The following is a 4716-nucleotide window of genomic DNA, read 5'->3' on the forward strand; positions in this document are numbered from 1 at the left end:
TACCTAATACTGATGATCATGTGCTAAGAACAATTAAGTAGGGTTGGTTCGATGACTATGAGGATGATGATCGTATGACTTGTTATTAATAACGAGTAGAAGTTGTATGATGATGATTAGTAGGCCTTGTTATTATATATGATGATGCATGATGCGCGCATGAAGAGTTATTATATATCAGCGGGTGAAATGAACATGGATTGGATTGAAGTGAAGGCAACATGCATGTGGTGCATGTCGAAAGTAGTACAATCCAAACTTGATCAAGTTAGGATTAGTATTACTTTCGACATGCACCACATGTTGCCTTCACTTCAATCTAAGCCATGTTTAGGCATAACAGTACGTAGCGTTGGTAAACCAAGCACGGAGATATAAAAGAGGACACTTCTCTCTAATAGCTACCTAATAACAACCTAAATTAACCCTCAAAACCCCTAAATCAGCCCCTTTCAAAAAAAAACCTCAGCTCCAGCCAGATGCTGACGCGTGGATGCCTATTGGTCCCGGTTTGGTGTCACCAACCGAGACCAAAGGCCCCCCGTCCTGGGCTGGCCGCAGCGGCCACGTGGAGGACCTTCTGTCCCGGTTCATGTAAGAACCGGAACTAAAGGCCAAGGGCATTAGTAACGACCTTTTAGTCCCGTTTCACAAACCGGGACAGAAGGCCCTCACGAACCGGGACAATAGGCCCTTTTTTCTACTAGTGAATGCCATCCGTGTTGTGCCCTGAAGGCCGGGCCCATTATACACGCTTACCATCCGGAGACAGCTCGATGGTGAGAGACGGGTGCGGTAGCAACGGGTAGGAGCAGCCGGAGCAGCCCCTAGAGAGAGGTGAGCCAAGAAAGGTGACTGGTTCGAAGAAACACCATCTATCTATCTATCTATTATATACTTAAAACAAAAGAAAACGAACGGTGATGATTTGACGCTCTAAAAATTAAGATGTATCAACGGTGGAGATTAGGCAAGTACTACACGTTAAAAAAATGATATTAGACAAGTAGTAATATTCGGGGGAAAAAGATACTAGTGTAAAAAACGCTCTTATATTATGAAACGGAGGGAGTAAGTACTACACGCCGTTACACAGAATTGCAAACCGGCCGGTGTGATTCACTACGGCAATCCTAATTGTACACATCTAGAACTATAGGGATCCTAATTGTACACGTATAGAAAAAGGTTGTACGTGCAGTTAAGAACTCATGAAACCCATTCATTAGAAAAAAACACATGTAACCGATTCCAATTCAGATTATAATATTCCAAGAATTTAAGAGTTTGTCACGTATACGAATTTTTTTTTTTTGCATCACAAACAATTCAAAAAGGATGGAAAAGTGCAAAAATCACAATCACGTATATGACAAGGAGACGTACCAGAGAAGGAGACCTACAAGTTTAAAATATTATGTGTTGTACGTGGAAATAATCAGTACCAGCTCGATTTTTTTTTTTGAGAATTAGTTCAAATTCTAATAAGAGAACACAAACACGAGCCACGCTAGAATACTTAATGAGATTTTCTTTGTAAAGATAGGTAAAGTATATTTTTGTTCAGAATAAAATAATAGCAAAATAAAATTACCTAATTAGTTTTTGTTCAACGAACAATGACAACGAACGGCTCAGATTAAAAAAGTTATGTGAAAGGATGTGGAAGCAGTATGTTTTTCTTTTAGTACGTTGAAGGTAATATGGCAGGCTCCTGCGTACGCATGTAAATTTGTGGAAAGAAATAAAAATGTTAGTAAATCATGGCACGTCTCGCAAAAAGAGTAAATCGTTCTGAAAAAAGAGTAAATCGTGACGAGGACACCCCCACCTCCATGTAATCACGTAGCAGCCCAACGTGCAAATAAAATCATATAGGACAGACTCAAAAAAATATAGGAAATCGTGTAGGACATGGACACCCATAACCACGTAAAAGTCCCATTCCTAGGTGAATAGCCAACGAATAGAAATAGTGTTCGTATTCGAGTTGGATTGAAATACAAGGATGTGAACAATAGTTGCTTAGTGCACATCACAAATTGAGCCGTACATAGGTAAATTTATATATAATTAACTTGAGAACTTCTAATGGTCGACCAATAAAGAAATATATTATAATTGGTAAGTTTATTTATATTTATATTTTATTATTAGATCTAAAATAAAATATATAAATGGCTTTTAAATTTTTTATAGATGGATTTGTATTCAATGACTAATTATTGTCAACGAGTGGACTACGTAGAGTGTCAAAAGGCATGTGATATAGAGTATAAAAGAAAGTATGTCTACATGGTTTAGATAGAGAGAGGTAGGTGAGGTCTGCTAAGAATTGAATCATATGCATGTTCGACAACCAGGTTAAATGCGTGCATGACATCAGATAAGAGAAATAGTCAGACCAAGACTTTTATGATATGTTCGCGGGCATTGTATCATATGAACTCAGCAAATGCCATTGCCGTTGTGTCAGTTGTACGTAAAATACAATATTTTAGTAAATTGTTTTAGCTGCACTTGAAATATCATGTTATAGTAAAACAAAATGGATACTATATATTCGAGGGAAGAAGCTATAACGGGAATTGTGAAGGGAATATGTTAGAAATTTCCACGGGCTATGTACTGACGATTTCATTTTAATAAAAATAATAGCAGAGGCCCTATATTATGTTTAATAGAGGAACAACTATGAGGAGCAAAACCACATGGGCAAGATAAAATCGAACATGCTATGATGAGAGTGACCAGAAGGTGGTCGCCAATAGAAAACAGTGGCTGAGAGATGATTCAAACAAACAACTTAATATGTTTATGGATTTCCTTGGCGATATATGTATTGGGTGGCGAATTAAGTGGGTATGAGCAGCGGGTTACACGGATATAAATCGCTCATTGGAGAAACAACGTAAATAATAAAATATTGGAATACCCATATCATTACTTTTTATCAGAAACCAATACCTGCGGAGTTAAGTTGAGTAGCAGCTCATGAGTGGGGAAAAAACATTAGAGAAGTTACAAAATACATTATTAATTTGGCCATTGGTTTTTATAATTACACCTATCTATCTAATATAACAGTGACATCTTGAATAGTATATCACTAACAGGAAAAATAAGTAACAATCTAGCCGCGCAAATGCGGGTGTGTCCGTGCTAGTTGTGTTTAATCGAAAAGTTTCGTCTTGTCCGGGCCAGGTCGACCTTCTGGGTTCTGCCTGTAAAACTGTCACGGTGATGATCCCTTCTAAAATGCTAATTCTTTAGCTTGGTGAGCGGTCGGCAAGAAGCGGTGTCCGATGCCATGTTGTTGTATCTTTCTGTAAGGTTGTGGTTTCGAGGCAAATGTAAGCGTCCTCCTGCTTACCCTGGCAGTACAAATTGGTTAGCTTTCTATAAAACCTGGGGTGGAAAGCCTCATTTTTCTCTATCTCTACTACTATTAAACAATCAAGTTATGGCAGAAACATTACATCTCAGCCATACATCCGCCATCTCTCAATGGACCGGATTGCCTGAATGTTGTATCACATCATTTACCATAATCAATTAGCAATAATTATCATGATCTACGCCATCATAATTATGCAATAATTACCACGATCTTACTCCAACCTGGGCCTATTTTAATCATATCAATTAGCAAGAATTACCATGATGTACGCCATCATATTGTTTTTTGAAACTCAGCCTTCTGTGCTGCATACATAGAAGGAAAATATCAATTAACAATAATTAACATGATCTACGCCATCATATTTTTTTTGAAACTCAGCCTTGTGTACTGCATACATAGAAGGAGAAAAGAAAAAGGCATGGCCACGTTCGCATGTAGGCAGAGAATAACATGGAAACCAAATCGCTCATTTCCGTGTTTGTTCGGATCACAGGATCGATCAGACCCTGACCTTGATTCAGATTGTTCTTGAATTCCGTCACTTCCTTCTTTTCGTTCACCTGTTTGAGTGTTCGTCGTCTTCGACGGCTCGACTTTGGTTTGACTCTCCCGGTCTTCTCGTCCTGAGGAACGACGGCGATGTGGGCCTGCAGCGCTACGCGGCCACGACAGGTACGAGCACGTCTCCTTACGCAGTCGTGCCCAGCGCCCTATGCCTTCGCATGTACTGTTAATTACTCAAACTTTTCTGGAACTCAAGCTTGGCAATGCTGTCACAGTGGTACAGTTGGAATGCTTGATCAGCTCGCTCAGTACGCATTGAGGTGTTTGCTTTTATTTGTTTGCCAGATGTTTCAACAGCCCTGAGCGGCTACGTCGACGAGAGCAGGCAAGCGGACGTGTTACGTAAGATATGCAGTGGGGGATCAAATCCACTGGGACAGATCAACATAATTCGAAGGTGCGGGTACTGACCAAATAAATTCAACCCGAACTGTCATTGTCATTGTTAGCTCCCTCAAATTGTTAGATCTTTCGGAATGTGTTGTACTGATTATTAAAGGTTTCGGAGTGTGCTAACCGGAAGCAGGTGATTACTAATAACAGTTTGAAAAGATTAATTAAAAAGGTAGTAGTGTGTTGCGCTTTGCTTTCTACAAACTCTGGGACCGAGTTACATCTACCTAACAAACTGACATAACGTCTACGAACAGTACATTAGATTTTTCAATTCAGAAGTGCTACTTTATGTTCTCCATCTCAGAAAATCAGTGATAATTTTTTGTGCACTATCAATTTTTTTAACTTTGCAA

The sequence above is a fragment of the Triticum aestivum genome, chromosome 7D, assembly GCF_018294505.1.
Source record: "Triticum aestivum cultivar Chinese Spring chromosome 7D, IWGSC CS RefSeq v2.1, whole genome shotgun sequence".
Classification (NCBI taxonomy): Eukaryota; Viridiplantae; Streptophyta; class Magnoliopsida; order Poales; family Poaceae; genus Triticum; species Triticum aestivum.